General features: G+C 43.4%; 1 long non-coding RNA gene across 3 annotated transcripts; it reads left to right on the forward strand.

Annotated features, from left to right (window-relative positions):
• On the forward strand, positions 1-18,529 carry LOC106893652. Of its 3 annotated transcripts, XR_001413135.1 has the most exons (9): positions 1-100; positions 8,047-8,189; positions 10,580-10,637; positions 12,939-13,286; positions 13,368-13,516; positions 15,221-15,277; positions 15,429-15,641; positions 16,957-17,170; positions 18,435-18,529. It is a non-coding gene; the product is annotated as an uncharacterized LOC106893652 (long non-coding RNA). The 3 variants fall into 3 exon arrangements; XR_001413133.1 differs by having other exon boundaries at positions 12,939-13,516; XR_001413134.1 differs by lacking the exon at positions 12,939-13,286.
• Positions 18,530-18,771: the final 242 nt, after the last annotated feature.

Below are 18,771 nucleotides of genomic sequence, written 5' to 3' on the forward strand. Positions count from 1 at the left end.
GGCAACAAGCCGCCGCGCCGCGCAATGATTGGCTGAAGCGCCTCCGCCCCTGCGAAGACGAAGGGCGAAATTCTTCCAGAAAAGCCTCGCAGGCGGCCAGGTCAGGGGGCCGAGGAGCGGGGGGGGAAGGGGGGGAACCCCCATCCACGGGGAGGGGAGAGGGGGGGGACCCCTGACCGGGCCTTTACTCCCCCCCCAATTTTGATGCCGCGACCAATCGGAGCGCCGCTCTCATCCGCGCACCGCACCGCCGAGGGCCTTGCGGCCAATCAGAGCGCGTCTCTTATCGCGGCGCTCCGCCCCTCCCTGCTGGGGGAGGACGGATCGGGGGGGATACCGCGAGCAGCGCCCCCTGCCGGGAGGGCGGGGAATGGACGGGGGGGGGCGGACTCCGAGTGACGGGCAGTGATTTATCGGTGGGGGGGACGGGGGGGGGACAGTCGGTCCCCCCTTACACATGGCAGAGGGGGCGCGGGTCTGCCCCCCTCGGTAGCCCAAAACCCCTGGTGGGGGTGGCTCCCAGCCTCAAACCCTCTCGGGGTGTAATTCTCTGAAATTGTGGCAAAAATAGCATTTTGCCGCATTTTTCCTCATCTAGCAATTAACTAAAAGCCAAAGCAAGAGCTGTTAATACCTTACTGAGGGGTGGCCCACGAGGAAATGCCCCCAAAAGGGCCCATTTTGACCCAAAGGACCCAAACTGTCGCTGGTGCTTTTATTTTTATTTATGGTATATGTGTCTGAGTCCTAAATGTCAGCCCAGAGAAGGATAATTATGACTATTGTTTAGAAATTTAACTAATTGGTCATTCCAGTGGGGTTATGGTCAGTGCTTTTCTTAAAAGAGGTGTTTGTATTATGGTGGCATAGAAAAATACAGCTTTTCTTATTCCTTGTTGGACATTAGCATATGCTCCAAAAGCGATTTGATCTGGTAGTCCGGTAGTTATTTCATAAATAAGCCAATCTCTGTCTTTAGTACCATTTTAAGTTTCTTCCAAATGGCTTCTTGAACTGCCTGTACATAATAATCACTGTTCCACTGGAGCGTGGGCAGCACCGGGTCCTGCAATGGGCCATTGTGGCCAATTGACCCAAAAAACCAGTAACAGAGGGAGGGGAAGTTCTGGTTAAAGATGAATCACTGCTTTTACAAAAACTGGTTCTGCTCATTCTCTGCCCTCGGATAATGGCAGGAGGGTTAGATCTTGGTGACATTAAGCTTCTCCTCTGCTCTGGTGAGGCCCCACCTGGAGCACTGGGTCCAGTTCTGGGCTCCCCAGTTCCAGAAGGAGAGGGAACAGGACAAGAGGAAATGGGCACAATCTTGAGAATAAGAAGTTCCACCTAAAGATGAGGAGGAACTTCTTTGCTGTGAGGGTGGCAGAGCCCTGGCAGAGGCTGCCCAGGGAGGTGGTGGAGTCTCCTTCTCTGGAGACATTCAAACCCCACCTGGACACGTTCCTGTGGGACCTGCTCTGGCAGGGGGTTGGACTGGATGATCTCCAGAGGTCCCTTCCCCATATCCTTCTATAGATTTATTTTTTTTTTTAAAGCCTCCTAAATTAATAGGCAAAGGTGTGCACTGAAATCATCCCCTCTTACACTGAACCATCTCTCTCACGAGCAACGGAGGTAAAAAGAGAGATGTGAATTTTCTACCTTGTGCCCAGCAACTTAACCTTAAATTGTTAGACAAGAAAGAGTTTTAAAACTGAAACGAGCAGAATTACTTATCCAGTTAGAAGCTCATTTTTTTTTCCCCCTCCACAATCCTTTTTTACTCCTCTGGGCAGTTCTCTAATTTGAATTATGGGAGTTACAGAGTCAATTTATTCCTCTGGCCTGTAAGGCCAGTTTCAATTTCATTATATCATGCTGAAACATTGTGATTAACAAATAGCACAAGGAAATATATAAGACCAAAGAAAACTGCTTTATTTCCCATAAGCCTGAACAGCCTGAACAGTATTACTTTTGAAAAAAGAAAAATCAAAGTTGTATGTATTACTTTTGAAAAAAGAAAAATCAAAGTGCTTTCAGTGTTGCATTTTTATTTGGGGTTTCTGAGAGCCTCCCTGATACTTTGAAGAGTTACTGGCTGTGACACAAAGAGGCTTTTGTGCCATGTTTTCATACAGACCTGGCATTCTACAGCTGGGCACAAAACCACACAGGACCCCAGGGCTGTCCTTTCAGGGGTCACATTCCCAAAGTTATTCCACAGGTTATTTTATTTTTTCCTCCCCCTCTTCGCTTGGAAAGAGAATCAGAGCAAGTGTGTGGATGCCACAGGCTGCCAGATGCAGGAAGAGCACGTTGGTCCCATTCCTCATCTGCAGTATCTGGAATCTGACATCATGCCTATTGTATTTCCCACATTTCACATGTTGTTTCTGGTGCTCCAGCACAGGCTTTGTTTTTCTGATAGCCTCACGCTGCCAGAGAGAGAGAGAAGCCTTCACAGCAGGTTAATTTATTTATTTCTAATCTTCATATAATTCAAATGAGCTCCTCCCAGAGAGCAGCTCTGAGGGAAAAGACCTGGGAGTCCTGGTGGACAACAGGGTGCCCATGAGGCAGCAATGGGCCCTGGTGGCCAAGAAGGCCAAGGGCATCCTGGGGGGCATCAGGAAGAGGGTGAGCAGCAGGTGGAGGGAGGTCATCCTGCCCCTCTGCTCTGCCCTGGGGAGGCCCCATCTGGAGCACTGGAACCAGTTCTGGGCTCCCCAGTTCCAGAAGGACAGGGAACTGCTGGAGAGGGGACAGCAGAGGGCTACAGAGATGATGAGGGGAGTAGAACATCTCTCTGCTGAGGAAAGGCTAAAGGACTTGGGTCTTAGTCTGGAGAAAAGAAGGCTGAGGGGGGATCTGATCAACACCTCTAAATACTTCAAGGGTGGGTGTCAGGAGGATGGGGCCAGGCTTTTTTCAGTGGTGCCCAGGGACAGGACAAGAGGGAATGGGCACAAACTTGAACATAAGAAGTTCCACCTAAACATGAGGAGGAACTTCTTTGCTGTGAGGGTGGCAGAGCCCTGGCAGAGGCTGCCCAGGGAGGTGGTGGAGTCTCCTTCTCTGGAGACATTCAAACCCCCCCTGGACACGTTCCTGTGGGACCTGCTCTGGGTGGACCTGCTCCAGTGGGGATGTTGGAGTAGATGATCTCCAGAGGTCCCTTCCAACCCCATAGCATTCTATGATCCTAAGCTACATAAAATAACTTGCCTTTTGCCTGCATGGTCTGGAACAGCGCTGTAACCCTTTGTAAAATCCTCCTTTTCCCCTTCATCTCCTGGGTCACCAGATCTGTATCTCCCTCTCAGCATCACCTCCTTCATCCACTGCTCTTCCAGCCCTCCTCTGCTGGAGGTGTCCCCTCTTCCCTGGTTTCTCTCTTCCCTCTGCCCACTCCATGGCTCATTTTTCCAGGCAGCAGATCAACATCCTCCCCAGAAGTGCCATTTTCTCCCTCATTTCAGGCAGAAAAGCACACTGCAACCCCACCACATCTCATTTACTTGTGAATATCTTTTAAACCTCTTCCACTCGAGCCTCTTCATCCATTCCCTTCACCCAGTAAAACCACAGTCACAAGTCTTTGCCTTAAAAACATCTCCCACACCCTGACCACTGCCCCTTACAGCTCCTCACCAACCCTCCATCTCCTTTCTGACCTCCTAGAAGGCTTTTTGTCTCTTGGTGGCTGGTTTTGTTGGGGTTATTTGCTTTTTCTTCTTGACATTATCCCGTTTGGAGAAAGCTGCAGATTAAAACATGACTGAGAAAAATGCTCAAGTGCCATAAAGCCATTGGAGTTATAAAAGCAGATGATGCCTCGCTGGCCTTGTTGACCTCCTGGACTACATCTGTGCATGATAAGTAGGTACTTATTTAGATTTCCAAATTAAACTGTGCACGGAATGGGGCTGGACCCATCTAACTCCCCTCCTGCAAGTCAGCAGCTGGGCTGTGATTTAAAACCCCAATCTAGAAGATGGAAAAACTTCAGCTCTCTCCCCCCGTTTCTGTTAGAACCTGCTAAATTATAATGCAACTGAAATGTAATTACTTTACATCCTGCACGGAGAATACAAAACATGGTGAAGGTAGCAATAGGAGTTAACTGGTTTAGAGCAAGCCAGAGTAAATTTAATTAAGGTGGCCTCATGTAAAACACAGACAAATACAACAAAGTCTTCCTGTTTTGGTTCTCAGAGTCATTTCCTCCCCCCCCAAAAAAATTAACTATATATATATTTTTTTTTTAAGCAAGCTGAATTAATCCTCTTATATCACAAGGAGAGGTCTGACTGAAGATTAGTATGTTCTAAGAACATATAATAGTAATCTCCACATTTTATAAGTGATTTTTTTCTAAGTGATTTTACTTTAAATAGAGAAACATACTATTAGAGAAAGCATTTCATCACATGCACTCACTATTGGCTACCCTTTTGCTCTGTAACCCACCCAAATGGCATTAATCCCCCCATATTTAATGAGAAATACAGGCAGCAGGCCCAGTAATAAATGAGGAAGCAGTTTATATACACACACCCCCCCATAACCTTTACTGGGCATTTGGGAAAAGATATATTAAATCTTGGGAAAAGGGAGCTTTTCAGTTCACTATGAAAATCCCTTTGCTGTGGGATAAAAAGGGGAAAAGGGAGTTCTGGCAGCAAAAAAAAAAAATGCCTGCAGGGAAAAATACCTCTCCCACCCCAATAGCCCCAACTCCAGTAGAACAGTGAATTTTCCAGTGAAATATTTCAAGTTGCTGCTTCTGGTGTCTTGAGATCTGTGGTTTAGGGGAAGATAGAAGTCAACCCAGAGAGCTCAGGATCTCACAAGTTTTGGTGCAAACCGCCTGTTTGCTGGCTTTTCCAGGGTGAGAAAACGTATTTTTCATTTTTCTTGTGTGCAGCTGCTACTGGGGAGCCCTGGCTCATAAGCAAGGCAGCCAGGTGGTCATGGTACCAGTACATACCCCAGCTGTTTACTGGTTATGGCAAATAGAGGAACACCAATGCAGCAAAGTCATTTTTGGATTGCAAGATTTCATAATTATTGGGGAATTTCCCAAAAATCTGCACTGGACAGATGTAGTTCAGCTGCAAATCCAGGACAACTCCTCCTTCATTTGGGATGGCTGTTTATTTAGTACCTGCATTTCTTCCCTGGGAAAGATGTTCAACCATGATTAGCCTTACAATAATTAACTTTATTGGCTGATTTTTTCACTCATATCCAGGTGTCACCGCTATCCATTCTGGTTATGTAGAAGCATTATCATTAGTAGGAAATAATTTGTGCATCAACTGCAAAGTAAATACTGAGGCTCTTTGGATTTCCTCTCCATTAAGCAGGCTGGGATGACTCAGAAAACTATTAACAATGCTTTTTGATATTTCTCTGTTTGCTGCAAGGTTGAATATTCTCTTAAAATTATTCCTGTGTCTAGGCATTCTAATGAAGTCTTTAAAAAATCATCATAAAGTTTTACAGGATTTAAAGGATTTTTACATTTTTCTAAAAGGTTTCCCCCATCTCCAGCTCTGGGAAAAGACTTGTTAATAAATGGCTTTTTGGTAGTTGTTTTTGAAAAAGCAATGATGTAATAATAGTCAGTCTTACCCAGTCTCCATTAGGAAGGAAGGGATCTTGAGAGATAATCCTCCTGCTTCTGGATACACATAGTAAATTAAGAGAAACAACATGGAAAAAATTCAGTGATAACTTATGATAGACGTTTAGACAACAGCCACATTTTTTAAAAAAAAAATCATATTTTATGGTCTCGTTCAGTATATGTGCCAGCCATTAAACTCTGGTTTTCTGGGCTTTTTATGGAAGAGCAAAAAAATAAATCCCCTAGCTGAAAAGCCTCAGTATTATTTTCCAATATGCTTAAAAATAATTATCTCTCAGGTAGTCAGTCTTCATCCTTCCCCAGAAATTAAGAAATCTGATCTCACAGGGATAGGAGTTGGCAGGGGAGTTTCCAAGCCATTGAGTCCTCCTCCATCACATACACCACCATATATATTTAACCTGAACAGGCTTTCTCTTAGGAGAAACTGAGACTTTTGTTCTTACAGCCTTGAACAGGAGATTAAAAACATCACTGAAAACAAGTGGGTTTTTTTTTTCCAAGGCCCTTTTCTCCTTATTTGTTCTTGTGCCAACATTTTCATGTAGTTTAAATAGGGAACTTTTTTCTCTCCCCAGTGTTTACTCTCCTGGTATATTTATAGACAGCAGTCAGAGCCTCTCCTGAAGTTTATTTTGTTAGGCTAAGCTGCATTTCTTTTCATCTTCCCTGGTATAACACATTCCTCATTCCCCATCTGTCTTACCAGCCCCTCTGCTGGAGTAGGGCAATAGGGCTCTTAAAAACCAGCTTTCATCTTACGCAATACATTTTCTAAGGCAGGTTTAAAAACCTTTGTTGATTTCAAAGGATAAAAAAAACCTAAACTAACTTCCCTGGGAAGTTTCTAGCCCTTATTCTGGATCTTCAAGCTTGAGAAAGAGCTGAACAGGTACAGTCTCACCCTTCAGCACCTAAACAAGATGAGCAAGGCTTACCTAGAGATAGCCATTGGAGAATCCAGGCAAACTCAACATAATGAGGCAGCTCTGAGGATCAGATAAGAATTAAATCTACAGATCATGATACAGCCTGGTAAAGACACAAACTCAGTACTCATTTCTCAAGTCTATAGTCATAAGATCAAACATCAACCTGAGAAGTGAAGGTTGTGACCCATACCAAGGTCCAACCAACCATAAACTGAAGCCCAACACTCTTCTGGGATTATTCAAGCTTGGAATGAGGTCCCTGGGCTCGGCTTAAATAGAGCTCCTCAGCCTGTGGGTGGAAGCCCCAGGTGAAGCTGCTCAGGGCCAGTAAGATTTATTAGTGGCCTCTGGTCCATACTGGAGTTCTTCTTTGTTGCTTGGGTGCTGTAGGGAGAGCTATGTCCTTACATGAGCTCTGTTTTTAATGAAGTAGGGCTTTTATTTTATTTTTTTTTTCCTGAAGTTTTGTTTTAGATTCTGTCCTATCTGTTATATGTGTATTGTTGTACTTTTTATTGAGACCTTGTGGTTCTGGTTCATAACAGCCCAATTATTTTGGAGGTGGTTTTGTGCTTTACTCCTTTAATTTATCATATTCTCAAGTTTTTTCTCAGTCTTTTATCACAATAATCATCAAGTTAGCCCTTTATAAATGATAAAACATTCCTGAATAGTTCTTATAGGGATTTAGTGGTTTAAGTGGAAGAAAAACAATTTTTGCACTATCAGTGGTGTTATATAGTTATCAGCATCTTTGGTGTGGGAGCCTCTGGTCAAGTCCCTGTTCTTGCAGCACTCAGGGGCTCTATTGATTAGATTTTAGATATTAGATATTGCCTTGGATTGTGTTCCAAATATTTTTGCCCTGTGTTTCTGTGTGGATGGATGTGTCCTTCAAGAGGAGGGTTGTCTCAGTAGAGAAGTGTTTGCTTTAGTGACTGATTAGTTGAAAGGAGGGGAATGTTTTGCAACAAAACTGAGTTTGGAAGGTAAGTATATTCCACCCAGGCTATAGATATTGGAATGCCTTTGAAAACAAGTGTTTTAGGAAAACAGTGGGTGTCAAATAGAGTGAACATATAGCGAGAGCTAAGGTTTATCTGGGGGTTTGATGCTGCCTTATCTTTAAAGCCAACCTTAAAAAAAATAGTATTGTCTGAGACAGCTGTTAATACTGAAGCCTCAGTCTCTGCCCTGGTGTAGGTGGTTACAAATGGGCAAGTCCTGTTGCCAGCCAGACTGGAAAAACATGACAATTTGCTGCCCAAAGCAGGGAATCCTGGCACATCCTGTGCTGTGCTGCAGACAAATGACACTGGAGGAGGGATGCAGATACTGTTGGCTGAGGAGAAATAACACATCAATCCACTTCCCCACAATCTTTTAGTGAACTCGACATAACCCAATTCTTTTGACTCAGTCTTATTTATTTTTTTCTTTTTTTTTTTCCCCTTGCAGGATGTACTCCCAAGCTCCTGTGATGTTGTTCAGGTGCACCCACACCTTGTAGATCCCAGGTGTGCCCAGGCACCTGGCCAGCTCAACCCAAAACAGAGGGGTTTTTAGGTGTTTTCTTCAAAGCGGCGGATTTACACAGCGAGGTGAGAGCCTTCTTTCAACCCCAGTTATGACAGCACATCCCATTTCTCTGTTATTACAGAATTGTTCAACTGTTGCTTTGAACCCTTGTAACCTCAGCCTGTGCAGAGTGGAAAAATTCAGGATTTGCTCGCCTGAGCGTGAGGCTGTGGTTCACAATCACATATTTGCTGTGGTTCCAGCTGAGAGGGCTTGTGTGTCCTGTGTCATGTTAGGTTTGCTTTGCCTTAATTTTGAATGGATTCTTCTGGAGCTTTGTTAAGGAGAGTGTTGCTGTCAGAGCAGAATTGGTATTCCCCTCTGCTCTACAATCCATTCGCTTGGGAAGGTGGAATTTAATTCCCAGAATTTGACCCCTGATTTTCAAAATGCTCTGAAATTTCCTTTTTAGTGAATTTGCCTGAGTAACAGAGGGCCACTCTAATAGCAAGGGCATTTCTTAAAGCAAATTTGGAGGCATTTTGATGAAGAGACTTGCCAGCTGCTGGCCCATCCAATCAGTAGCCAATTTTCACACTGAAATGTCTTTTTTGCCACTGTGGTAAGATTGTCTGGAAAGTTCTTTTTTCAGTTGCTGAGGTATTTAGGAAGGCCGACAGGAATACACTCAAGATGACTAGATTTTACACTTCGCAGATCAGGCTGATAAAGCTGAATTCATCTCCTTGGTGAGTTCTGTTTCACCCGAGAACACCCTGAGAAGTTGAATGAGCCACTTCACATCCTTGAGGTCCTCCTCAAATGCCAAAAATCGTAGTGAAACGTCTCCTTCTGTGTTAATCTTTGTAATGAATTCCAGAGCTGGCTCCCTTTCTCTGCCCTTGCATCCCTAATTCCCCGCACAATTTCTAGGAAATCTACTTTTATTTTTTTTCCTTCTTCTTTTTTTCTTTCTTTATTGCTCCTTTTATTTTTTTTCCTTCCCAAGTGTTGCCCTTAGGTAGTTTTATTCCGCTCCGTTCACTTTCTCTTACAGTGGGTGTAGAAAATCTAGAAAAAAAAACTTCAGAAAGTACTGTTAGGTTTACATTGAGCAACTGCAACACAGCAAAGCTACGTTAAAGGTGTAATTAAGACTAAAAGGCAATTCAGTGTTTCTGTAACACCTGCTGGGGCTTTATCTCCTTCCCTAGTCTTTCACCAGGTTCTCTTTAACAGCTGAAATGTTGGTTGAAAACACAAATCCAAAATGGAAGGGAATGAAAGAGCGCTCTGCCACACAGAAGGCAGGCTGCTTTCACCATGGGATGCTCAATAGTGAATCACACAATTGTTGAACAGCCATTGGCAAGTGTTTTGAGTCGGAATAAAGACTTAACTTGGGCCGTATTTTTCCTTCCCTTACTTTAAAGAAGCCTTTTTACATTGCAGGAACCTTTAACGAAGCTAACGACTTAACGTAGCCATCAACTCATTGGATTCTTCCTTTTAATTGCTATTCTTCTTAGATGCTTTTTTGGGTAAATGATCTCCTGCCCCGTGCCAGATGCTGTTTTCATACACAATGAAGTAATAGTCTTTTGTGAGTGATATCACAGTATTCTACCATCAGCCCTTGTTGTGACTTCTCAAATTTAGCGCGCTGAAATACATTCTTTGTTGGTTGTTTGGGGACTTTTAGATCCAGGGTTTGATTGAAGTCAGTCTGTAACAAAAAAAAAAAGAGGGAACACAGCCCGGAGAACTTGGGACAGTATGGCGTTTGTAGAAAAACATGGAAATAAAAGAAGGGCAAAAAGGGAAAGTTCAAATATTTGATATATTCTGCCTCTTCTGGGAGGAAAAACTTGGAATAAGGCTTGTGCAATTTGTAGTTTTTCAGGTTTTGGGATGTTGTGGGCATTTATTTGCTGAGGGATCTGCCCATGGATGCTGGATCAGGAGGTGGGGGCTGGAACCCGGGCTGGGGTCTGCTCCCGTTTCACGCCCACGTGCCAAAGTCAGTGTGTCCAAATACAAATAAATTCTACTTCTTCAGCTAAATCACAGGATTAGGCCCTTCTAAACTTAGAAAGCCTGCAGTTCCATGTCAGACGTGTGATGGGTGGGTTTCGTATCGTGATGACACAGTTCCCTCCTCGGCTGGTACGAGGTTTATTCCAAGGGGTGTTATGTGTTTGTGCCGGCGTCCACGCGCATCGAAAGGAATTCTTTTGAAGGGTTATGTAAAGGTATATTTTCCAGAAGACAGAACAAATACAAGGGATCCAGTTGAGTGAGTTACGGCCTGATCACGCAAGGACTGGAGAACTCTTGAATTTTAAGCACAGAAAAGAGCCATCACATCCCCCAGGTCCATGTTGGGGTGTGTCTCTGTGCCCACATGTGTGTGTTTAAGCATAAATTGATCTAAGGACATAACTATACATGCTTATTTTTCCCCTCTTTTTAGATGTAAACTGGTAATGATGGAAAAGCAAGTGAAATGGAAGACGTTCCTTTTGAAATCGGTGAGTAAATATTGGTTTAAAAACTTTGCTGAGCTTTGGATGGCTCTTTAGCCCTTCCTGTCCACAAAGGAGCAGGCAAACGGGTCTGCCAGCCAGATATATTTTCAGGAAGTATGGAAAAGGTCTCATTAGACTTCTTTTAAGAGAAAAGAGGGAGATATTTATAATGCCTGATAGAATATTGATATATTTAAATGCGCTGATATGCGAGATTTTAAAAAATAGAAAAGGTGGTCAAATGTTGCCCTCATTGGAGTTGCGCTGAGACTGCACAAGGTAAAAATTTAGCCAAAAGCAGTTTTGAGAGAAACTATTAAAATGCAGATAAATGAAGATGTCTGGCTGACCAGAGGAATCTGTATTCATGTGGCGAATGTTTCATTACTCACACTGCAATGCTTTCTGAAGTATATTTTTGTATCATCATTTCCCATTTCAAATTCAGCTCTTAAATCCCAAAAGGGAATTAACTACCAGCCATTTGCATTTTAAAGGGAAAACTCAAACCTCAATAGAGTGCTCTACTTAAGACTCCTTTTATATAACTTGCCAATGAGCTACATCTCGGTGGGGACCTTGGGGAGTCAACCAAATGAGTGAGACAAGGCAGGAAAACCTAGAATTGGAAGAAGCCTTGTAATTTCCTCCAGAAAATGCAGAATACGCTGGTTTCGGTGTGAAGCTCCTGCAAACTGGAGGTTTTGTTATTATGGGGCAAAATGCCTTTATTTTTGGGGGGGAAAAAAAGGACCTTCAAGCTTTGGCACAAGCTAGAGCACAGGTTATTCATTTCCCGTGCATGAGGGAAAAATCATAGCTTAAAAAAGTGGCAAAATAAAAAAGGCAATTTTTAATTCAGCCCTTTGCAGCACACGGGACGAGACAATCAGAAAGTTACAGGAGAAGTGACACGGGGTTTCTTAAGACAAAGATCCCTCAGGGGGGATGACTCATCTTCTGAGGAGATGTGATTCAGGAGAGGCATCAGGGGGCTGTTCTGCCCCCGGGGCCACAGGTGGAAGCTGTAGGCGGCCCACTCCTTCCCTGGGAGACACTGGGATTCATCTCCTACTCACATGTCCCCGTTCCCTTCGGCTGTGTCGTGCCTTTACTCAACTGAGCCAGACTTCAAATACATGGATTTCTTAATTTCTCATCGCCAGGAGAACCTATATTCTAACTTCTTGCTGCCCTAGGAGTTTGGAAGCTGGGAAAGAGCTGCTACTTCTCCTCTTAGGAAGCTGGGAAAGAGCTGCTACTTCTCCTCTTCTGGTGGCCCTCCAAAAAACTGCACGTTTCCAAGGTTATGGAAAAAAAATCCAGTGTAGAATATGAAGTTTTGTGGCCCTCCAAAGAACTGCACGTTTCAAAGGTTATGAAAAAAAATCCAGTGTAGAATATGAAGTTTATAAACTTCATAAACTCAGAATATGAGGTTACAGACTACTCTCTAGTATTATTTATTTGTATTTGGGGCATTTAAATTAAAAGTTGGACAGCCAGGTTTGCAAATATGAATTCCTGTGCCTGGGAATTCCCAAATCCCACTGATTTCCACCCACCCCCTGACTCTGGGTTGAAGATTAGGCTGCTCCTCAGCCCTTCAGCTCCTTCCCAGCATGTGCTCTGGTGCCCAACTCCCTGCTCTCGTTTCAAGACACTAAAATAAATATTCCTGAGTTGATATAAGAGGAATGTCGGGGTGGTTGGGAGCCACCAGGCTTCTAATGATGACTGTAACAGGAAATGTACCTTAACCTTTGTTTAAATAGATTAATGCAAACTGCAGTCATTTACGCTGATATCAAATTAAAGGAGGGAGTTTCGGGTGGAGTTATTTTGCCTTCAAGTGCACGGGGAAAAAATAAGCATTTAAAAATATCACCTGGCTGATGGAAAACAACAGTTCCCAGTAATAAAGCTTTGCAGGATCAGACACGACGAGGTCTCCCAGATGTTTTAAAATTCCTTTTTGTCTGTTCCTGTGTCATGAGTTACTTCCCAACACACCCCGTTGCTCAGTGTAGGCACTGAATCATTCCCGATTGCGGAGGGAGGGGTAGATTTTTTTTGTTGTTGAATTGCACTTATCTTCAAAGCGGCTGGAAATGAGTCTACGTTTATTCAGCAGGACAAGTCCTGAGGTTTTTTTTTATATTTGGTGTTACTCGTTGCCGTGCCATTTGTTAAGATGATTTGGCTTTTAATCCACCGATGATTCACGACTGAATTCTTCGATCAGGAATCAGAACTCTCGTTTCTCTTGCCAGTAACACGAGCCATTTTTATTTTCAATTTCAGGTTTCTTTTACGGGACAAAAATAAATTAGGAGCAGAAAGAAGTTAAAATCGTTCCTCTCGAGCAACTCTCCTGCATCAATGCTTAATCCTCCCAATCTGTGTGATATCATTAATCATTCTACTCTAATATTTGACGCACGCAGTTGTGGGACAAATTCAGATCTAATAGGAAGGCTGCAATAATACTGACTTCTGTGGAACTGCAGCTAATTATAACATATTTGAATTTTCATCTTTCATGAAAGACCTCTATAAAATGAACAACCTTTCTCACTACTGAAATGAGACTGGCAAGCAGAGGAGGGGAAAGAACCGTTGTCCAAGGACAACAGGAGAACTCTTAGCATCGTAATGAGCCTATATTTGTAAAAAATACACTCGGCTGTTGGTGATTTTTTGTTAAATTATGCTTTTTTTTTTCTCTTTAAGCTATAATACTGCTTCTCTACCACATAATGCACATTTAAGTTGGAATGGTTTGGTTGCCTTGATCCTGCCATCTTTGTAGGTGATGCCATCTTCCTAAAGATGACAGGATGCCTCCAGCCTGTTATAGGAAGATATTAGGATGCAAGAGGGTGAGAATTTACTAAATATTTTCTGCAATCCAGCTTCTCCTTTCTCTGTGTCCCTCCCCAGAGTCTTGACTATGCCTTTATTTGTAGACCTCTAGACCTTTTGAGTTTCGTTCCTCTCGAGCAACTCTCCTGCATCAATGCTTAATCCTTCCATTCTGTGTGATATCATTAATCATTCTACTCTAATATTTGACGCACGCAGTTGTGGGACAAATTCAGATCTAATAGGAAGGCTGCAATAATACTGACTTCTGTGGAACTGCAGCTAATTATAACATATTTGAATTTTCATCTTTCATGAAAGACCTCTATAAAATGAACAACCTTTCTCAGTGCTGAAATGAGACTGAGACTGGCAAGCAGAGGAGAGGAAAGAACTGTTGTCCAAGGACAACAGGAGAAGTCTTAGCAATGAGCCTATATTTGTAAAAAATGCATTCGGCTGTTGGTGATTTTTTGTTAAATTATGGTTCTTTTTTTTCTCTTTAAGCTATAATACTGCTTCTCTACCACATACTGCACATTTAAGTTGGAATGGTTTGGTTGCCTTGATCCTGCCATCTTCGTAGGTGATGCCATCTTCATAAAGATGACAGGATGCCTCCAGCCTGTAATAGGAAGCTATTAGGATGCAAGAGGGTGAGAATTTACTAAATATTTTCTGCAATCCAGCTTCTCCTTTCTCTGTGTCCCTCCCCAGAGTCTTGACTATGCCTTTATTTGTAGACCTCTAGACCTTTTGAGTTCCCTGGGTCAGGTTAGGTGTTTGCCACCACTCTTTGAAGAAGCATCAAGCATTGTTCTGCCTCGAGATCCTGCCAGTGCCCAAAGCCTCACATCCCTCTGAAGGGAGGACATGAGCAGCACCAGCAGAATATACAAATACCTAGTTTTTATGTTCTGAAAACTGATGGCTAGCTAAAAAGGTGGTTAGGCTCTCTTCTAGTCTTGCATTTGGGATATAATCTGAGTGTGGGGTCATTATTCGATTTAATTATGCATCAGAGGTAATTTCCTTTCCTGGATAGTGAATCCTACAGATGTGCTGCTCTATTCCAAAAAACCTTGTGTCCTTCAGACACTGTCTTGGGCCGTCTTCCTCTTCAGGCAAACAAATTGTCCAGTTAAATTCACCGTGATGATTGGCTTTGCCCTCCATCTAGAAAGTGAGAGGAGATCATAGACTGAGCGCATTTTCCGAATGCTAAGATCCATCTGCAGAGTGTGGAAGGAGCAGGGGCTTCCTTTAGCAGCCACACTGTTGTTTTCCTGCCCTTAAGCATCTTGGATTGATGTATTTTCCATTTTCCAATGCGTTGCCACCTTTTCTGCGCTGACGTGCTTCAGCAAAGCAGTAACATCTCTCAACCTTAAAAGAAGGAAGTTTGCATTTAAGGGAGAGGGAGTTATTAACGTTACGATTGTCACCTTAACAGTCTGTTACACACTGTAGGGAGGGATCGTGCTGTTTGTTTAAATTTCCCCCTAGAAAAATCTCAGATCACCTGCAGGAGAGCCAGATTAACGTTTCGGGTCCAGAACAGAGCGGTAGGAAAATGCCCATCAAGAGTTAAGGATTCATTGATACAATAAAGGGTAGACTTTTCCCCTCTTCCCTGCCAAGCCCGTTTAAAGCTGTCTTTGAGTAGAAACAGAAAGGCTTGTTGTCCCCCCACTATTTACGGCGTCGCTTCTTTTTCACAGATTCTGGTGCTGGTTTTCCTCGTGCCTGCAATTACTCCTCGTAGCCCTTTTTTTAAGGTACAACTCCATTCTCGATGCATCGTGTCCTTAGTTATTCTCTACCCTTTCACTTTTCTAAACCTCACTGTATTCCCACAGAAATGACCTTTCTTTTTTTAAACTCCCATCTCCCCAGAACGTCTCGGCATCTTTTTCTTTCTCTTTCTAGGGAACCTCTCCATCCTCTGTGTATACCTTGTATCTTAAGGCCTGTTTCTCCAGTGGTTTCCCTCATCTTGTTGCTGCTGGGCTTTCTACACCTCCTCCACAACGCAGTGTCCTTTGGAGTTAGAGGTAGACAGCTGAGCTGCAGAACTGCAGAAACCCTGGATTTCCACAAGGAAATTCTGCAGCCAAATAGGGATGTCCAATTCCAGAGCAGGTTGGCAACTTTCTGATGCTATTTATGGGGTTTGGAGAAGTCTGTTTTCCCGAAGGCACTTGTAGAGCTGGATGTTGGCTCAAGATTTCATTGACTAATAGAAGTTTTGCATGGCTTTATGCCCCTCATAAAACCTTATGAACAGATAGAGGTCTTCTCCTAAGCACAGTATGGGTCATGATGAGCTGTGGCCATCAATTGTCTATCACTTAAGCAAGTTGGGTGGTATATCTTTTCGAGAAGCACCATTTAGTGTTCCTTCTTAGCTAAATTGTGCCTGAATAGGGATTTGTCTTTACTCAAGCCCACCAGACACTGTAGTCATTTTCTAAATTCAGTTTGTCTTCTACCTGCTAAACCTGAGTCTGACTTGGCCCTACCTCTGCAACCTTGGACTTGCACATTTCTGTCATGCAGAGCTGGTCCGAAGGATGTGATCTGCCGTTTACATCTTCAATCAAGGTTTTTAATTAAAAACCGCTGCGTAGCATTACCATTCACGGACTAGATCAATTTTATGCTTTAATTTGTGCAGTTTAAGAGAATAGTGAGAATATTCAAAAACTTTCTCACTTCTGTGAACGCATCCTCCAGGTATTGGCAGGTTCTCAGCACACCAGTTTGCTAAAGTCGGAGCTCCCAGTGGCTTTAATGGTAACAGCCACACAGAATTACAGAATGCTGTGGGGTTGGAAGGGATCTCGGGAGATCATCCAGTCCACCCCCCTGCCAGAGCAGGGCCACCCAGAGCAGGTCCCACAGGAACGTGTCCAGGGGGGGTTTGAATGTCTCCAGAGAAGGAGCCTCCACCCCCTCCCTGGGCAGCCTCTGCCAGGGCTCTGCCACCCTCACAGGAAACAAGTTCCTCCTCATGTTTAGGTGGAACGTCTTCTATTCAAGTTTGTGCCCATTTCCTCTTGTCCTGTCCCTGGGCACCACTGAAAAAAAGCCTGGCCCCATCCTCCTGACACCCACCCTTGAAGTATCTATAGGTGTTGATCAGATCCCCCCTCATCCTTCTTTTCTCCAGACTAAGACCCAAGTCCTTTAGCCTTTCCTCAGCAGAGAGATGTTCTACTCCCCTCATCATCTTTGTGGTTCTCTGCTGTCCCCTCTCCAGCAGTTCCCTGTCCTTCTGGAACTGGGGAGCTCAGAACTGGTCCCAGTGCTCCAGCTGGGACCTCCCCAGGGCAGAGCAGAGGGGCAGGATGACCTCCCTCCACCTGCTGGTAACATACATTTTTTTTCCACAGATGATTTTTCCTGGGGAGGACTGGTCACAATATGAAGGGAAATCTGTTATTCTTTTCTTTAGGTAGTGAACTGAGTGCTGATGGCCTTGGAGGGGGTTGTGGTGTGTCTGCAGTGTAGCACCAGGAGTGGAGGTGAGAAAGAAACCGAGGTGGTACCTCCTGCTTATCTGTGAGACTTCCCTGAAAGCCACCAGATGGAAACTGCCTTTCGGAGTAACGAGGATAATGCTGGTGTAATCATGGCTGTCTCCATAAAAACACTCCCAAGAGGATCAGGTACCTGTTTGCTGTGTCGTGCCTGCATACGGGGATGCTGTTTTCTTTTAATGGCCAATATCCAATCATAAATTATTATTTTTAATACGTTGGTGACAGAGGACGAAGTGTGTTCTGGTGGTGCTGCTGCTCTGTCCCCCGACGCCAGCACCACGTGGCCGTGGAAATTCAGACTCTCCCGAGGACCCTCCTGTTTTGCATGTCTCTAATTAGACATTCATGACTTGATTTCAAGTGGTGCTCGGTGACGTGCAGCCAGTTACTCCTATTTCTGCTCTGCCCCAAAACCTTAATCTTCCCGTACCCCAAATTAACAAGCCCTTTTTGATGCTGTTGCAGCTTTTTCTCCATCCTCTAAATGCGTTGGCTCACAGAGGGGTTGTGAACATCAATTCTCACCAGGCACTATGTAAATATTAAGTATTAAAAGTATATTAATTTATATAGCACTTTGAATGCTATATAAATTCAGCCTCAAATGAAAACCCTTCTCCAAAGATTTATAAAGAGCTTGTACTTTTTGGCCTGGGGAGAAAGAAAAATACCTCCTTTTTTTTTTTTAATAAGAAAATGGAAAAGCTTAACTGGGAACATCCTGTTATTTACTCACGTATTCATACTGCACAATAAAACATTTACATTAAAATGTATCCCTTCGCAAAAAGAACTTGTTCACTCCATTTTCCAACTGAGTTTGGCCAAGTTGAAAAGAAAATTATATATGCCAGAGGACTGCAGTAAAAGAGATTTAAGGGTTTTCAAATACTATAAAAAAGAGACTGTAATAAGTGACTAGTGGACCAGTCAGCTGTTTTAATTAAAACTGGGCTGCTTATTGATCTGTCGCACAGATTTACCCCCATCTGCAACATTTCGGCAATATTCCCTTCAACCACTTCAGAAAATAGCGCTTGTAAGAGAACACTAAAGAATATAGAAGTTGAAAATGGAAATGTTTGATATCTCTGCGACATTTTGTACAAAGATCTGGTTTTTTTTCCACCCCATGTTAAGCACCTTACGTATTTTCATACAATGGAAGTGAATATGTAGAATCTATAGGATACTAATTTTTGGACATAATTCTAATGGGTTCACTGATAGTTACTGCTTTAAGAATTCCAACAGGAGTCTGAAATTTATTGGTTTGTATCAGATGTAGATCATACGGAACTGGAGAAGTTGGGGATGTATCATGGCGATTAAAAGCCTTGTGTTTAATTAAACTTTACTGTCTTTACAGAGGTGCTGTCTTCTTTTCCAGGTTGTGGGAGGCCTCAGTGTGGGCAGCAGGATGGAGCAGCCTATGATTATTCTTCAATAGCTGTATTTTAAGATAAAAAAAAGCCTAAGAAAAAGCACAACTTGTGTTGGTTTTTATTTGAAAGCAAGAGGGGCTCGAACTTGCTGGTAGTGGCATGGGTCAAGTGTTATGAGAAATTGGGAATAAATGTCGAGAGGGTTTTATTTTGAGAGTGGGGAAACCTGATGTTCTCTTTAGATGAGGTGAACCCCCTCATTTTCCTTAAATTACCTCAGGAACCCCCCTCCTATGGCGGAGGTGGGGAGAAGGAGGGCTTTTAGCCCACACACCCCACCAC

This window comes from Calidris pugnax, unplaced genomic scaffold (genome assembly GCF_001431845.1).
Source record: "Calidris pugnax isolate Ruff unplaced genomic scaffold, ASM143184v1 scaffold145, whole genome shotgun sequence".
NCBI classification, from domain to species: domain Eukaryota; kingdom Metazoa; phylum Chordata; class Aves; order Charadriiformes; family Scolopacidae; genus Calidris; species Calidris pugnax.